The sequence below is a fragment of the Adiantum capillus-veneris genome, chromosome 20 (assembly GCF_014529385.1).
Source record: "Adiantum capillus-veneris isolate H3 chromosome 20, ASM1452938v2, whole genome shotgun sequence".
NCBI classification, from domain to species: Eukaryota; Viridiplantae; Streptophyta; class Polypodiopsida; order Polypodiales; family Pteridaceae; genus Adiantum; species Adiantum capillus-veneris.
Genome location: NC_140950.1, coordinates 104898707 through 104917966, shown reverse-complemented (window position 1 = coordinate 104917966; position 19260 = coordinate 104898707). Strand labels below are relative to the sequence as shown.

At 41.6% G+C, this 19260-nt stretch overlaps 1 pseudogene; it reads right to left on the bottom strand.

Annotated features, from left to right (window-relative positions):
• LOC147433023 (uncharacterized) lies at window positions 1–573 on the bottom strand (annotated as a pseudogene).
• Window positions 574–19260: the final 18687 nt, after the last annotated feature.

The window sequence follows — 19260 nt, the reverse complement described above, 5'->3', positions numbered from 1 at the left end:
TTATTGGTTCTCTAGCATCTCCATGCAGTATTCTATCAATGCAAATATCCAATGGTGCACATAGAAGGCAGCTAGTGCACCTTCACTGCTCCAAGCCTGTACAGGTCTCCAGTCTGCTTCGTATAGAGCAGCATCATGCTCACTATCTTGCTCAACGGCCATAACTGCAATCCTCTCCCAACCATATAGAGAAGATATCGCCTCCAAAGATTCCTCTAGCTAGCGAATGACCCATTGCACTGCCGCTTCCATCAGCATGTCCATCAATAATGAGGAGCAGACCTTCGTTATCATTTTCTCCATTTCCATAGCCTGTTGTTCCTCCTCATGCACAACTGGCAGCACCTGTTCTTCATCCAAAGGTTCTTCTATCAGCTTTGCACTCCACTCCAAGCTTGCAACATCTTCGACCACCACCTCTTCAAGATCATCCACATAGGCAGAACCATGTGGCTCAACCATCACGTCTTATAGACCCACCTCATCTTCATGTTCTTCAAGCACTTGCCCTGACGCTGGTTCTCCAAATAGGGAAGAAAGAGGATCATCCTCTACCGCATCATCCTGTAGCATAGCATCAACATAACCTTCCTTCTCATTCTGTTCAGCCCTACCATCATCTACCTCCACCAAGCTCAAACATGGGCCCGCTTTACCATCCTCATAGGGTAGACTAGTAGCCACTACTCCATCTCTTTGCTCCTCTTCCATGACCGCAGCAGATTTTCCCCTCTTGGCCAAGCTTCGTATCTATTGTACCACCATGGCATACTCCACAGCTACCTTTATAAGCATCACCATCAGCATCACCATGGCATACTCCACAGCTATTTTTATAAGCATCACCATCAGCACAGTACCGCCTAATACCTTCATCTGCATGTCCTCCTCTTCATGCTTGGACACTTTCACCTGCTCTTCATTCACATTGCCTACCAACAAATCTTCATGCGCAACATTAGACAGCTTCAGCCTTACCATCTCAACTTCATCGGGCTCAGTTTGGTTGCCATAGGATGTGGACTCATCCTCCAAGCTATCCTCTTTACATGTCTCCCAAAAGATGGAGCTTGCGCCATCATCATCATCACCATAGGCTAACTCCATATCAGCTCTGCATATGGAAATTGGCTATCATCTGCTACGCTCTCATATGAAGATTTAAAAAGAACAAGTTTTAGCTCCCCTTTAGGCTGCACTTGGCTCCTGGCATCGGCCACTTTCTCCACACATAGGTTGTCCTTGACACAAGGCTTATCTTTGCTAATAAGCTCGGCTACCACCGGCACTGGCCCTTCACAAACAAGAAACTCCAAAGGCACATAATTGACCATCAGCCTTACCTCAACAGGCTCTACATTTTGAACTTGTGGAACCATCCTTGGTTGAACCATCAAACACACTGCCGCCGCAACAGGCACATAATCCTTAGGCTTCACCAAGCCCAACTCCAACTTTCTTTTTACCTTTCTGCTCTTTATCCCCGGGGGATTCACCATGGAAAACTTATCTCACCACGTTAGTGCAGGGGAGGGGGGTTTTTTACAAGTTACATAAGCGTATAAGTTAGGGGCAGGCCCCGAACAATTTATCTCCCAAGCTTAAAAATAAGGGAGGGTGTATCATATTTATGCGCGGGGGGGGGGGGTTGAGAAAAAGGAAAAATGAGAGGAAGTTTTGTGTTTCAAAATTATGGCTTCCCAAAAGAAGCTTTCCTCAAACTTGTGAGTCAATAGCTACAAAGATACATGCAAGAACTAACACTGCTTTGTATCAATTGATTGTTTTATTGTATCAATTGCTTGTTTTGTGATTATAGTTCATTTGTTGAGGGATAAAAGCCATAAAGAGTTTGTATAGATGCAAATTTACACAGAGAACCTAACACAACTTTATAACCATGTTTTTTGAGTAATTTAGATGGCTCAAAATTGGATGAGTAGCTAGAGTGCAGGCTAAACGAGCACATAGTTTGAAAGTCAAACTAAGACACATTGAGGGTATAGCTAATCATCAACAGAAGTGGTTCATTAGTGCGTTGCTAGTCACTATGCTACACGCTCTTTGACTAGTTTTACTTAGTTAGATAATGTGAGACCTAAATTTTATATGTAAGATAGGGGTATGATAGTTTTTTGTATTGATTATCGTATAAGCGTAGAAAGGGGGGTCATATTCCCTAATATGAGTAATATATAGGGGTTTTATCAAAGTTATCCGCTTGCAGGTGGCATCCCATTTTTTATATAGAGTGAATCCCCCGGGTCTTTATCTTGGCCAAACAGACCACCCCTTCATAGGTATCGGCATCAAACTCCACCTTTTCTCTGATTCTTGGATGCAGGCAATCCAAAAACTTTGACACCTTGAACAGTCCATGGCCACGGCACCCTGTAGCTACCTCTAGCTATCTCCAATAGGCTTCAAATCGCTCAACAAAAATAGCAAAATCTTTACTTACATCTTGGCGTAATTCCCTTAGCTTTGCACCGGCTTCCTTTGCAGTAATCACCTCTCTAAACCGCTCCAGAAACTGACTTTGCAATCTCTGCCATGATTCTTGATCACTACTCTTTAAACCATCGAACCACACCTTGGCTTGTCCTCGCATTGATAGCGGCACCATCTGCAACCTTTTTGCATATGTCGACATACGCATCGACAGCAACCATAGCTTGAAATCTGCTAACCAATCCTCGGGATCTTCAACACTTGTAAATATGGAGCCAAAATCTGGCTCCACCATCTCTGCCAGCTTCAAATTCTGCCACCAAACACCTCGACCATCAGCCAACCGCTTTGTTGGCTAAAAATCATTGCTTCCAACTGCAAATCGGAGCATTAGAGAGCTCCTGCGTGGGGGCACCAGAAGATGGAGAGGGGGAATGGGGAACACGCCCAGCACATAAAGAGATTTTCCTCCTATAGCTCAGGGCATACACAACACCCCAATCCACTCATTGAGCACCTTCGACTCACATAATTCCTTATATTGTACACACGACCAACCTCAACTCAACGCACTTGTGCTCGAACAGACCATCATTCAACCCGCACGCATAAAACGACCGCAATTTACCATCTAACCTTGCACACAAACACCACACACGCTCTCTCTCTCTCTCTCTCTCTCTCTCTCTCTCTCTCTCTCTCTCTCTCTCTCTCTCTCTCTCTCTCTCTCTCTCTCTCTCTCTCTCTCTCTCTCTTTGCACACACACTCATCGGGGGGGCACACCCACCATCACACACCTGATACCACACTCTCTCTCTCTCTCTCTCTCTCTCTCTCTCTCTCTCTCTCTCTCTCTCTCTCTCTCTCTCTCTCTCTCTCTCTTTGCACACACACTCATCGGAGGGGCACACCCACCATCACACACCCGATACCACATGCAACAGAGCAGAGAAGGAGAAGTGGAGAAGGGATAGCACAACAAAAAACTACCATTTTCAATGGGGGGACATCATTCTTTGCTCAAAACAACACTATATCCGCACTCAGCTTCACAAAATACATAGGGGGAGGCGCCCTCTAGGCCCTCTGCAGACAACCTCTTCTTATTGACTCTTTCCCTCAAGGTACACACCCTCTTGCTGCAAGGAGCCAAAAAAGCCCCTAAAATGTTTTTAAAAAACCCAGCATCCATTTTTGGTATTTTTATCATTTGACGACACTTGGTGCCATGTTTGCATGGTCTTCTCTCACTACATTGCATGTGGCCGCGGGATTGGCCTCTTTGGAAGGTTCTCTCTCTCTCTCTCTCTCTCTCTCTCTCTCTCTCTCTCTCTCTCTCTCTCTCTCTCTCTCTCTCTCTCTCTCTCTCTCTCTCCTCTCTCTCTCTCTCTCTCTCTCTCTCTCTCTCTCTCTCTCTGTGTGTGTGTGTGTGTTGTGTGTGTGTGTGTGTGTGTGTGTGGGACCCCTCCCCTAGGCAATAGCGACATCACTATTGGGGGGGACACCTTGCCCTCAAAAAAACTTGGCCCTAGTGGGCACGGGCACGGGCATGGGCCCTTACGGACCGCCACATCATCACTGTGAACCAACCGCCGGCTACAACCCAGCAGGTGCACTTACTGCGTCGCCCCCCTCCGCCAAAATCAGTGCCCAGTGCCGCCAAGAGCGCCACTACGCAGAGCCCGCAGGCTATCCACTGTTGCCACCACGCCAAGGAGCTTCTCTCTCTTCACACTCTCCACAATGGGCTAGCACCCCAGCCCTTATACCCCGTCATCCGGCCCCGACGGCTTTATTCGAATGCCACGTGGCAGTCCCTTGGTGAGTTGCCTCCAAGAGCTTGAAATCCAATTTTTTCCTCAAAAAAATCCCCGAGCTCATTTTTTCCACTGCTTGCCCTGCCTGCCAATTGTTCACTGCCCAATCCATTTATCGAGCCGTAAAGCAGTGCTGAGTCTCCACCGTGTCGACTACAAGCTGTGACAACCTTACCCCTTTTGGACTCCTTCGAGTTTGTTATCTGAAGCCGCCAAAACCCGACAAAACCATTTGTATCCCTATCTGCAAAGCACCCCCAACTTTAGCCTTCAATATCTCCACCACCGCTTCTCCATTGCCAGATTCTTACCAGACTTGTGCTTGGCATAGACCACTTTGCAGCTTGGACCAACTTTGGCTGCACTAGCGTCCTCTCGAGCTTAGTCGTCAACAAGTCCAGCACATGCCTGCTCACTTTCTCCAATTTTTGTGAGCTTTGGCGAGCGTCACCAGGTTAAAAAATACTTCCACTACATGCAGTATTGCACATGCTATTTCGTCATTTTGTGCAAAATTTCTATCAGTGCCATTTTCTGCATAACAGGTTCCTTACAATCTTCAACAGTTTGTGCTATGTGCACATGTTGTTCCCGCTTTGTTTCTCCTCTTTTTGTGCAGGTTTCACATCATGTGCAGCATTTGCCATAACAACAGAGATGTGTTCAAGATGTTTGTTGCAGAGGATATATTGGATGAGGACAATTACCCTATGTAGGCTTATACGATGTTGAGGATGTTGCAGGTTTTGGTGGCAGGATTGTTGCTGCCATAGCTGTTTTTCCTACGGTTGAGCAAGCTCTTTGGGATAAAAAATATGTGTAGGCTCATGCTTTGATTGTGTCGTCTGTGAAGCGCACTATTTCTCCTCATATTTATTCAACAAAATCTGCAAAACAGGCTTGGGATATTATGGCTGATCTTTGCAAGTCGCAATGAGGCTAAAATTGAATTGTTGCATAAAGAGATGGAGTCAAAGATTATGCATGAGGAAGATGAGATAGACATTTACCTTGCTAGTGTCAAGGATATCAATGAGCAACTTATTTTTGCAGGCGAAGTCATTTCTGACTGTTTCCTTGTGCAGACTATTCTTGATGCTTTGTCAGATTCTTACCAGACTTGTGCTAGTACTTGGAGACTTATGACCCAAGGAAATCCAGAAGTTATCAAGTTTGATGCATTATGCACATTGTTGTTGCAAGAGCCACGTTCTAGAAAAAATGGGGCTAAACACCATGTCGTTGAGAAAGCCTTTATTACTGCTCAAAGAAAAGGTGGTAATAGCAATGTATCCACTTCTCATCATGGTTCTTCTACAAGTGGTAAACCACCTGTTCCCAATTCTTTTGCTAGCAGCAATTCGTCTAGGAATTCTGGTGAAAAGGGCAAAAAGAAGATGCGTTGCTACAGAGTGTCGAGCTCCTTCACCGAATTTCTTTCTCTCTGTTATGTTGCTCCTAAGCTTGCTTCTCAGTCGACCTGCTACAGCTTGATACTGCCGAGCTTCTAAGCTCTCGAAATTCCATTGCTTCTTTCGACTTGCTACATATGTGTGTAGACGGGGCTCGAGGTCGAGATGCCCGTGGCTCTGATACCACTTGTGGGGAGTTCCGGTGAGTAGGATGCAAGAGAGTGAAGGAGAGAAGGGGGAAGGAGAAGGAGCAACACAATCTTGGGTGGATCTTAGTGAGCCAATGTGCTCACACTCAGTATTACCATTCTAACCAATTAAATAGAATGAATGGGTGGGCGCCCGGCCAAACCGGGCATGGGCCTCAAAATTTAATTTTGCAAATTAAGGAGTGCAAATTTCAGGGATGTATAGGATCTTGAACATAAATTTGGCTATTTTTACTAAAGTTTTGTGGAGTAAAAGGCTAAAGCCTAATCATTGAACTTTGGTTCTATCTGTTTGTTTTGTATAAGCTCTCATGGATGATGATTTACTTGATGGGATCCTAGCCTTGGCATGCTGCCAATAAATGGTGCACTTGTATTCGCTGGTAAAGAACACACTATAATCAGTTTGGTACTTGTATCCATTGGCTTTAGGCAATGTATTTGTGCATTTTGGATTAAGTTAAAGGGATTGTACTTTGCATTTTCTAAATGCTTGGGGGAAAAAGGGCGATGTCTTGTGGTCTATCCTGGTAGAGGAATCTCAAATTTCGAGCGAGATTTTCTGAGAAATCCCTAAAACGAGCAAGACTGGCCAAGACACACTATACAAAACAAAAACCAAACATGATTTTTTAGGTGACCTCAAGCACAACAAAAAAAAACTAAAACAAGATTATACCTAGTTTTATTGGTAAAATGACCACAAATTTTTGACAGAAAAAACCCCTTGAACAAGGGTTTGGTAGAATGTTTCCTTTGATGGGCTAGAAAAATTGGAACCCATACAATGGCATGTTGATATACCTCTTCTTGGAACTAGTTGCCCTCAGATATTGGAAGCTCATTTCTACCACCATTGATCTTTGATGGGAATAGTGGCACCATGATTCCAATGGATATAAATCTCCTATTCCTACCTCCCTACATGTAGGACCACAAGACTTACACTAAAAGAGTAAGGTTGTTGCCACTTGAACAAATGAGCTTGAGAGTCTGGGAGCTTGAGCTTCTCTTCACTTCTTCTTCTTCTTCTTCTTTTCCTCTCTCTTGCTCTACCTCGAGTTATTGTGGGTTGATGTACGATAACATACTATGCATTTTAAGTTACTCTAGAGAAAACGGTGGAAACTTGAAAATAATTCTATTATTACAATGAGGCTATTCTTCTAAGAAAATCCATATCATGGTATATATTAAAGTTTGGATCACACCATCATAGGTAGCCTTCTATCGGGGGGGGGGGGGGGAGTTACTGGTGTTGCCAAAGGTGGTGGTGACAAACGTGTCAAGGGAGGTGGTAATGGTGGGGGATTATAAAGAGTGCTTTGATAGAAGGGTATGCAAGGTTGATAAAGCTATGAACAATGTTCTTATGACAACTTTGTCCACATGCTATTTCTCTTTCACCTACCCATATCGATAGAAACCTAGGTTTAGTGTAATTTCACCTACAAATTTTGAGATTTATGTTCAAAATTCAAAGTAGAAGGTGAATAAACCAACAAACTTTAGAGAAATTTAGTGTAAAAACCTCTCTTAAATTTTCCATATTTATATGAGCACAACTCAAAGCTCCTAGACTGCTCATGGTTCCTAGTCTGCTGAGTTGTCCGTCATGCCTCGTCGACCCAGATTACTCACCCTATGTGTGATGCCCCTTTGCTAGATACACTTCTTAACGCTATGGTGTATGATTGTCCTTGTAGTCCTTTGAAATGCTTTTCCTAATGTGGCTTAGCCCTCCATTTTTGTTTGTACTCTATCTATTGTTTGGGAGTTGTACGTCCATCAATGCCTCATAGCAATTCAAATGGATAGTAGTCTAGCATTGCATCTATCCTCTTGCAGAATGATGTGGCCCACGCCTCGCTCCTTAGCACCCCATAAGGTAACCCCCTCCAAGGGGTAACTGGGAGGTTGGTTGTATTACAACAAACAACATTGTGCCACGTTGAGACAACTGTGTTGGCTAGGAAAGGAAAATCTCAAGGTCCCTAATCATTGACAAATTTGGTTTTGAAGGAGTTGGGCAAGGAAACTCACAATAGATGAGGCAAGAAGGTCCTCAAGTTCAACCGTCATCATTTTCAACAACTATATAGGATAAACAAAACCCTTCAAAAAATCTCTTTGAAAGAGACGCGGACTCTTTCACGTACAGGCAGAGATCAGTGCTCAAAAAAACTTTGTTCTGAAAACTTGGCAAACCTACCTATGAGAATTTAAGTGGTAAACTAACTAAATTGAAGGATTTTACACCAAATGACGCTAAATTTCTCTAAATTTGTAGGTTTTCTCACTTTCAAAATTAAAATTTAGAGGCAAATCTCAAAATTTACAGGTGGGATTACACTAAACCTAGGTTTTTTTTTTACCCCTCCCTCTCTCTTTCTCTCTCCTCGCTCTCTCTCAATCTCTTTTAACAAAAAGTCTTTGAAAGAGCTCGCACCGGCGTGGACTTTTTTTAGAGAGATGGAGGGGGGGAGAGAGAGAGAGAGAGAGAGAGAGAGAGAGAGAGAGAGAGAGAGAGAGAGAGAGAGAGAGAGAGAGAGAGAGGAGGAGGAGGAGGAGGAGGAGATCGTATATGGGTGAGGGAAGGCTAGAAGGGAAGAGGCTAAGGACGCAGAGATCATGCATGCTGTAGGACTAGCATATTTGTGCTATTGTGCATCATGTGAACTCTGTCTCACAAGGAGAGCTTCTGCATGTTGACGCAACCCGACCTAATCTCTTGTTGCACCATCATTTTTGGTGTTGTGGTTTGAGCAGGTTTTTCCCAACCCAATTAAGCATCTAATGTGAAGAATCGTGGTGGTTGATGGACTAAGCGAGGCAGGGGAGGGAGAGCAAGTGCTATTTTGAGGCAAGAGTTCAAAACTTCTATTGGGAACGGGGCACAAGGCATTTGGACGAGACAGTGTTAAGGTGTTAGAAGTTCTGAACTCTTGCCTCATGGGTAGCTCGCACAAGGAGTGACGTAGGTCAGGTGGCATCTCACCTCTTCTAGCATGAGCCTTGAGTTGTCGTAGCAACACATTTTGTGCCAAACACCCCCAAGTGCAACTCCGAGCTTGTCTTTCGTTATTTTTTATATCAGGCTTTCCAATGAGAAGAAATATCTTTTGAGATTGTGTTGAAATTAGAAATTAGAGGGATTTTGTGAATCGAAGTTCAAAGTTTCAAGGAAATGGATGGACGAAAATTGGCGTGCACTAGAGATGGCACTAGTTTTAGTGAGTGGGATGTGCTAACAACATATCTGACATATTGGTCATGGGCATCTAGTCTAGTCTATATGCAGGCTCTCACTGTAGTCGTAGCACGAGGTCGCGAAAGAAAGGCGCCTGCCTTCTCTTCTTAAAAGCCGTGGCCACTCCCCAATACGCTAGCCTAGAGGCAGCAAAATGAGACCTCAGGAGAGGCGTAGCTTCTAAGTTGCACTTCTCTCTCTCTCCCTCCCTCTCTCTCTCTCTCTCTCTCTCTCTCTCTCTCTCTCTCTCTCTCCTCTCTCTCTCTCTCTCTCTCTCTCTCTCTCTCACACACACACACACACACACACACACACACACACACACACACTCAGTCAAAAAGAAACTCTATGAAAGAGCGTGCAAAAGAGAGAGAGAGAGAGAGAGTCCTTAGAAAGAGAGCGCTTTTGTATCTCTCTCTCTCTCTCTCTCTCTCTCTCTCTCTCTCTCTCTCTCTCTCTCTCTCTCTCCTCTCTCTCTCTCTCTCTCTCTCTCTCTCTCTCTCTCTCTCTCTCTCTCTCTCTCAGTCAAGAAGAAACTCTATGAAAGAGCGCGCAAAAGAGAGAGAGAGAGAGAGAGAGAGAGAGAGAGAGAGAGAGAGGAGAAGTGAGGTTTTTTGTGTGTGCTATTGCAACCATCCCATCTCATCAGCACTTTCCTCTCTTGCCGACACTTTCTGTTGATGCTATCAGGCTGTTGGTGATGCAGACGACAGAGGGCAAAGAAATAGAACGAGTAAACGTCAAAGTGGACATGAGGGTAGAAAAGCTTATGATGGTTATAATCCTCAAGTAATTAAGCCAGTGGCTTCAGTGTAGCTAGCTGCTTGCACTTTTAGCAGAGTGTGTGAGGGGATTAGTGGCAGCTCAAATGTCGAGGGAAAGGCATTGGGGAATATTGCTACTAGTGCAAGTCTGACGAGCCTTTGGCTTCAGTCACACTCCTTGTCTAGCTTTGTTGATAACCTATTTGAAAATTTGATGAGGTAAGCATTTCGGAACGATCTGCAGACGAATAGAAACATCTCTCATGACCGATTCAACTCTGAATATGGTGTCCACAAGAGTTGGTTAATGTGACGTAGCTCCAAGGAGATGGCGACATTGCAGCGGAAGTCAAGTAGTAAATCATGCAGGTGCAATTAGGAAGCAGGATCTAATTGGCCATCCGATATTGGGATGAATCAGGAGGCATGAGCAGTAGCTTGCACAACTATGATATGATTCGTTCAGACTACAAGTAGTAGTAATAGCACCATCATACAACATTCAAAGAGCATAATAATTCATTGCTTATTAGATATGATGCTGATCACTACACTGCAAAATTGCAAAAAAATCCCTTCTAAAAGTTCTTCTCACAAACAACCGGCCATAGAGCGTATGATAAGGCCTATGATAGAATTGAATGGGAGTTCATACTTCAAAGTCTATATGATATGGGTTTGGACAGATTCTTTTTCACATTATTTTTGGGAATGCATCAGCTAGAATTTCAGTTAATGGTACTCTTACAGATGTTATTCCATTGCATAAATCCATAAGACAAGGCTGCACACTTTCTCCTTTGCTCTATGCTATCTCATCTGATGCCTAGGATTGGCTTGTTAAAGTTGTTATGCAGTAGGGCAAACTCACTGCCGTAGACCTACCTGGCTCTATGAAGCAAATGTGCCTCCAAAATTTTGTTGATCATACCAATGCAATTATGAGGAATGATGTACATGCAAAGGCTTGATTGTTAACCATGCTAAAAAGTCTGGTTTGATGGGGCTGTCTGCTTTGTCTAAGGTAGTTTTCACCAAAAGACTTAAATTGCTGCGTTGGGGGAAAAAACATGCCCATGGTGCTTGTTGACTAGTGTTTTAGGTCGAGACATTATCTGATAGTTTATAGTTTAGCTTCTTTTTTATGTGCCATATCCGTACGATAGGATAGTCATTAGCATTGATGGAGTCATGCTGTAAATATCCTCTTTCGATCTAGCAAGACAATTTGAATGATTGGACGATCCAAACAAATTAAAATTGTGAGTGGAGGTCTGAATACGGAAATAGTTAATAGGAGTTTTGGTTATGACTTGAAAAGTAATGGTGTTCCAAGGATCCTCTATCTTCTTGACTAAAAGAGAGAGAGAGAGAGAGAGAGAGAGAGAGAGAGAGAGAGAAAGAAGAAGAAGAAGAAGAAGAAGAGAGTTTTAACGTCGTAGGAAACTATCCCAAGAGACCTTAAAGATCTAGTTGACGAGGAGTTGAACTCAAGATTTGTTATTCAAGAGGGAAATGGCATAACCAATCTACCACACTTGGGTGATAGAGAGAGAGAGAGAGAGAGAGAGAGAGAGAGAGAGAGAGAGAGAGAGGATCCTACGAGGAAGTGTTCACCAAAACCTTTTGTAGGAACCAATCGAAAAAAGAACATTGAACATCTTAACAAAAAAAAAAACGGATCTTTATCGAGTTTTACACTAAAATTCTCCAAATTTAGCTAGTTTCCTTCAATGCCACCCTCAAAACTAACTTGAAATTTTTGATTTTGGCCCTTAAAAATACACTTAAGTCCTGATTTTTAATGAAGTTTTTGCCAATGATAGTGATATTGTTTCTCATTTTAGAGAGAGAGAGAGAGAGAGAGAGAGAGAGAGAGAGAGAGAGAGAGAGAGAGAGATCTAAGCATCTTCTCTCACTTAGCATTGTTCTTTTTGATGGATACCACCTATCTCGAGTAGACACAAGCTTAAAACAGACTGAATTTGTTGGAAAGAAATTAGTATGCAAAGTCACTGGAGCGACCTTCCCTCTTGTTGAAACTATCGTTCTAAATTTGAGGAAGCCTCTAGTGCCACATTTTAGGGTATGGCATGGCTTTGATCTTCATAGATTGGAGCCAAATTTGCCTCTTATAATTGGTGGTGGCATGAATATTCCACATGACCAAAGATGTAAAGCATATTCCGAGTATGATGTGCCCATTGTGTGGTGGATGCTATGGCCTTCCTGACATCTGCCATATTTTTTCAAACAATGAATCAAAATGGAAAGGAGAAGCATCTTCAATCTTTGTGAAAGAAGTTGTTCAATTGAAGCTTTGAAGTTGTCACATTGTATGGTAAAAATATCCTCAATATTTTATTTGTTTCCAACTAACTATAATCAATTATGATGATGTCTTTCTAGAAATTTTTAAGCATAGACCTCTATTAATTTTGATTGTTGTGTTTGTAAATTGATTAAAAAAGGCATGTATTGGTCAATTAAAGAAAAACATGATTTTGTTGTAACAAAAGAAGTCTTTCATAAGTAATGGTGTTTGTCGGACATGTGTCGTGTAAAAAGGGTGCCCTTGTATAAAGATCACAACCTTGTAGTATGGGCAAGGCAAGACGATGTGGAAGGGACGATTGGTGTATAAATTAACTAATGAGGTGCAATAAATTGCTATCAAATTGATGTGGCTAAGAGGAGGAAGTATGCACATGCTCTCAAGTATAAATGACAATCAAGAACCAAAGTACTAGACAAGGGAGCACTTACCTTACAAAAAGAAACATAGGATGACTTGAGCATTAAGTAAAGGCCTAGAGCTCTTATTAGTCTATCAATCTTACTTCATGCTCAAACATGTGAAGCCCAAGCAAGAAAAATCCAAGCCAAAGAAGATTAGAAGCAGAGGAGATTACAGTTAGATAAATAGAGATTGAGTAGAAGATAATATTTTCAAATATTGTGCTACTTCTTTTAAAAGTAAAATTTGATCTTTTGGAATTTAGGAGGTAGTCAATTCTTTTTGTTGTAGTGCATCAATATATAACAAACAATAAATATTTTGTTGATGATAAAATTTACTATATTGTGTACAAACACTTGCTCGGGTTTGTCTTTACTCGGAGAAACTCGCTCGGTGCATGGTAAGACTCATTCTGGTATGTATGTGTACTTTGGAGTAGACTCCAGGCACAAGACTCCAGGCACTACACTTTGTATCATGTTATTCTCTGAGCATTGAGTTTTTTTGAACAAGGGATTTGTGGGATTCAAGTCCAGGTTGTGCCAGGTGTTAAGCCCAAAGTGGAGTAGTAATTTATATTTTCAGTTGAGTGTTTATAGTTTTTCAGGAGATGGTCAATAATTGTAAACTGAAAAGGGACAAACCTTTTCATATCAAAAAACGGGTCAATCCCTAATCGTTGTAATGTTTTGAATGTGGTGTGAATGAAGGAGAAGGAGAGGATTGATGCCTTGTGCACTGTCTAATTCTTGTTTGTTGTGTAATCAATTGTCAATTTTGTATTCATAAATGAAGTCGCGTGAAGATTCTTGATTTTTGCGTATGTATTGAAAGTTGTTTCTTAAGAGATTTTGTGAATGTAATGGAAGTAAAGGCCGTATTTTCTTCATTATTATCTTCATGTTATGGTTCCCCATAACAAGTACACCATGCAATATAAATTCTATCGTGTCATTGGAGGGTATGAAGCATTGATGTGCCGTTTTGGCTTTACATCAAGGGGTTTGATTGCAAGGCATGTAGCTTTGTGATCCCCTAACAATGGAGGGAGTTGATTGTTGTATGCACATAAAAGATGCATGAACTTGTCACTGCTTAATGAGATGATAATTTTCCTTACAATAATGAAACTTTATCTTTTTTCCACTATCGGCAGAATTCTTTGACCTATTGCTATTCAAAGAAATTATTTTTGCAAGAGCAAGCATGCTACTTGCAGAAGCATAGGAGGTGGAAAATTTGGTATGTTTCTTTAATATGTTGTGACAAATGCATGTTTGATAATGTGTTGCTTAGCCTTGTATTGTTTAGGCTAGGCCTCTTGTATCAATACAATGAGAAGAACATCAAACTTCACATCATCAGGTTTATTCTCTATCGGAAACTTAAAGATAGATGCAAAAGTTTGATAAGTATCTGGCAAAGCATCAGGAACTATCTGCATAAGAGAACTGTCAAGAATGACCCCACTAATGTAAGCTAATTTTGATTGAGATCTTATATCATTGCATGCGATATATCCACATCATCCTCCTTGTGCATAATCTTTGACTCTAACTCCTTATGCAATTAAGCAATTTTTGCCAAATTAGGAACAACATACAAATAAGCTAGTCTATTCCGTGCTTATTTTGATTTTTGTGCTAAGGAAGTGTGTAGAGTAATGGAAGAATACTCAATGCATGAGCCCTTGCATCCTTAGCATCCCAAAATGCATGCTCAGTAGTAGAAAAAACGACTATAAAATAGAATTCTAGAACTTGCACCAACATCTGTAGAACCTCATCTTATATCATAACCCTACACAATGTTCCAGATTCCCTTTTCAACAAGAAGATTTTGCATTATGTATGCCCAAAGTGGGTAGTTGTCCCTATCCAATTTGTCCATAGGAAACAACATGCAAAAAACATCATTGTTGTCAACATGGTCAATGACTACACTTGATCCAATTGTATGGAAGAAAAACATCATTGTTGTCAACATGGTCAATGACTACACTTGATTCAATTGTATAGAGGAAAAACTACACAAAACAAACCTTTGCTATATAGCACAACCCATAGAAGACTATAAAGTGCTTGTTTCACAAAAATCTGAGTTGTTAGAAAACTTGCACAAAAGGAGAAAATTGTATGCATAATACTACCAATAGTGGAAACAAAGGCTAAAATGAGCCCAAATCAAATTTCTGCTGATACCATCTCTAAGAGTTATCCCAAGGGTTATGTTGCCCTACAAACACTCACCAAGAATCACCTCAACTTGAGAAAGGGAGCCAAGAGGGTTTTAGCTGCAATAGGTAGATGCATAGCGATTCTACAAAATACACAAAAATAGCATACTATGAGCAACAAAACCAAATGTGAATACCTTCAACAACAATCATATGATGCAAGAGAGAGTGCATAAATGTACATCTCCTAGAGGGAGTGCTCTCCATGCATGTGAGAGCAAAAAAGAGAGAGAGAAGAAGATCAACAACCAATAGGGACAAAGGATAATTTTTCCCACATGCATGGGTCCTTCCATGAACCCATCTGGGACTATTTATAAATTTATGAAGGGTTACAAAAATAGAGACACGTGTAAATAGAGATACTATTATAGCCTTAATTGTGAGCATCTGACATCCATCGTTAGATTCTAAGATGATCCAACAATCTAAATTGCTTACCACATGTCATCCATACAATAAATATATGTAAGTATATTAGAGATAAATCCCATTATAGACCCCTTCGTTAAAAAATCAATTGCCCTTAGAGCCTTGCAAGTCATAGCTCAAAAACAAGAGTTAAATAAACTATAAAAAATAGAATATATCAAAACAAAATTTTGAACACTTACAATTAATGCTTATTCCTTTAGTCATCCACATGCTCTATATTCTAGTGTCCCATACTATTAGAATAGGCAATTCATGTCATATCTTGATACTTTAGGATATCATCGCTCACAATCACCATCCAACAACCAAGGTCCATCAATACCATACCGATGTCATCATCATAAATTCCTCAACAATATAAACCAAGTCCAAATCCATATCAACATAAACCAAATCATCTCCGTTATATACACAAGTTAACAAAATCAAATTATTAATGATGGCGACCAATTGTTACAATACGAATCCATAATTGATGTTGCTTAAACTGACAAATCAACACTAATGGAAGTGTTGTCTAAACTAACAAATTTGCACTAGTGCTACCTAAACCAGCGAATTGACACTAATGGATGTGTTGCCTAAACCAATGAATTTGTAGTAGTGTTGCTTAAACTGACAAAACAACAATGAGGTTGTACTGTATAAACTGACAAATCTGTACTAGTGCTAGCTAAATCGGATCATAAACATGACAAGCCATGGTGACCCAATCGTTAATGCGTCTAGTGTGACTGAATTGAATCCACGCATGTTGAACATCACTATCCCCATCTTGTTTCATTCAGTTCAAGGTCCACACCGACAGATGTTGGACCTACTATGGGCATTTTGAAGACAAAACATTTCTCTCCTTCCTTTTGTTGACTAGGAAACCTACTACCGTGAAAAAAACCATAAGTGCAATCTCACTTTAGTTTAAGGAGTGCATTAATACCAAAACAGTCTTTGCCGGCTACCCCCCCGTGCAATGGACACTGACCTTTGAAACCTGCCAAGCTCAAAGTGTTAGGACTAAGTATACACAAGAGTTGAGTTTTGCATTGAAACAAGAATGACAAATGCACATACCAATTATCTTGCACCAAGGGTTCCAACTCTTCCGCAATTGCAAATAGTTATTGCTCACCTAAACTTTCATCCTTGCTCTCACTGTGAAGAAGTGTTGTACTAATAATTTCCTTCGCTAAGCACATTTGTACCTTCCTAGCTCCTGCGTGTGGATCCATGGTCAAAATCCTTTGCACCATCATTTTGGTGCTATACGTCAGTGTCTTGGATACACCGCTATGCACATCATGTTTATGTTTGCCACGATGAATCATGAGTCGGGTGGCTGTCTCATCTGCTCGCATGACATAGGACACTACACACTTACATGATGCAATGCAAAAAGAAATTTCTTGACAAAAATGGCATGTAAGTCTCTCATCTCTCATCTCAAAATATTGCATAGGCGTAGGGGCCTTTTGTAGGTGGTTGTTAAAATGGCTTGTATTGGCAATATGATAATTGACCAAGCGGGTACATTGTTCATTCATGCACTTCAAAGACACCAGACAATGATTGAGATGTACGACTTTACGAAAAAATATATTGGATGTTTGAGGCTTTGACCACAAATGAGGATCATACTTATGCTCCATTGCATCCATATGGTACACCTTCCCCATGGTAGGAGGAAATTCTAAACCAAGGTCTCCACTCTAGGCTCTTGGACTACTCAGATCTACGATCTCTTGTTGGTCTACTTGCCTCATCGGAGGACTGTCTATTATCGCAATGTGAGTCGTGGCGAGCAAACCTGCAGGGTGCTTTCCATCGCTTAAATTCACTTTGTATTTACGTGAAAGTTGCTCATTATATAGATCCCTTCACCCAAGTGAATCAATGTCCTTTCAAGAGGCACAAGCATTTCTATATCTCCTATATCTATCACAACATCTATTGATGTAAATTGGATTGGATGAACTTTCTCTATTAGGAAAGATTAAGATATTATTAATTTACTTGTAAAAGGGATAGATTAGCTCTCCATTAGGAAGCACCAAAGAACAAGCCATAGAAGAAGTTCAACAAAAAAATTAAGAGAGATTAATTAGATAAAACAATAAAGTATCATTACTTTAAACTAGTTTACATACCCACACATAATAAACTAGCCGTTATAAATTTTATATTAATATTTATTTTTTTAGAATAATTTAATTTAAAAATATCTTTATTGAAAAAATGATAATCTTTTCATGATATCCTATAAACTAAAATATGATTATCATTTTAAAATGAATATGTGTCTAAATATGTGTGTGTGTGTGTGTCTGTGTGTGTGTGATCCCACCCTAGCACGTGGCCACCATGACACGTGGCCACATGTCACCCTATCGGCCATCAACAGTAGACGTGTCCGATGACGCGGCCACGTGTACTATCGATGGGTGATGGTACACATGGCAATCACCACATGGCCACAAACCATGGGCTACAGGGTCTCGTGGTCCACAGTGTCCTGCGTGGCTACGGGGCCCACGGGGCGCAACGCCCTTCCTTTATGGGGTGGCATGTGGCCACATGCCACCCCAAAAACGTAGCGGTGGCCAATTGCCACTGTGCAGGCATTCATGCGTGCACACACACACACACACAAAGAGCAAAAACAAGCACACACACATACACCCACACACTTTGTCAGAGTGCGCATCTCTCCAAGGTCGATCGGGAAAGCGTCGGGCTTTTGGTTGTAGACGGAGAAGCAGCCACGGTGCAAATCAAGGGGATCAAGTGCAGTTAGGAATGATTTTAGTGTTAGTAAGAGTATAAAGTGACAATTGGAAAGCAATTGCGGATAAATCATATTTCAAAACATATATAATGGTTTAGAACAAATTGAAAGAATACAACGGCACTTGATTGGTGATGGCAATCCTCAGATACTTCCAAATGTTGACCTCAATAACCCTTTGCAAGCCGATCGCATACGCTAGAAAGGGGGAAATGTGAATACACCCTGCACACTTAGTAAATGCCTCTCTATAGCCAAGTGATTCCATAGCACCCCTATCCCCTATCCAACACACACCCACATACCTTGTGTATAAACGACTATTCCCCATGCCCATACCCAACCAACCCTGAGTGCATGTACCCAATGGCAAAGAAAATCACTATAGCTTCTGTCTAAAACCTCTTAGAGCACCATATCTGCCCATATATGCATCTCAATATCGACAAGGACACAATCCCTTCCCAAACCTTTAGCATGCACAACACTCACAGATATGCAATCCCAAATTTGAGAACAGGCCTTTATCCACTAGCAACCACAAGTTGGCCTACAAGCTTGCATCCTCATGGCATACCCTGCACCCACAGAAAGAGCTTTCACACAGTCGATACAAATGTAAGCATAGGAGAAAAGAGGAACAAAAAGCACTCCCATAAAAAACCAAGACTATGGAGATCACGTCAGTCGAAACCTGAAATGAATGTGTACAATGATGGATTTTTTCAAAAGAACCGATGCCCTTTGCTACCCTTTGTGCGACCTATTCGTGGCATCATCAACTTCATCCAACTGCTTGTAGTTCTTATGACCTCTCTTTGCTCAATTTCAGCCTCTAACTGCCCTTGCAATGCTCTCCTTGAGTAGCACACCTTTCTCTGCTTCCCTTGATGGTTCCTTGCATGCATTGAAGCATTATTTTTTGTACAATTGATGGTCCTTCCTTTGCCTCTACTGGTGGCCTTCAACTGCATGCGGCTTCAACCACCCCCCCCCCCCCCCCCCCCCCCCCCCCCCCCCCCCCCCCTTGCAGGTTATGGCCTTGCACACCGTCTCCTTACAGCCTGCAGCTCTTGTTCGGTATCCCCTGAAGAACCTTACATTTATAATTGATGGCCACACCTTTCATGTCACTGGCGGAGCTCCACCTTTCTGCTGTAGTG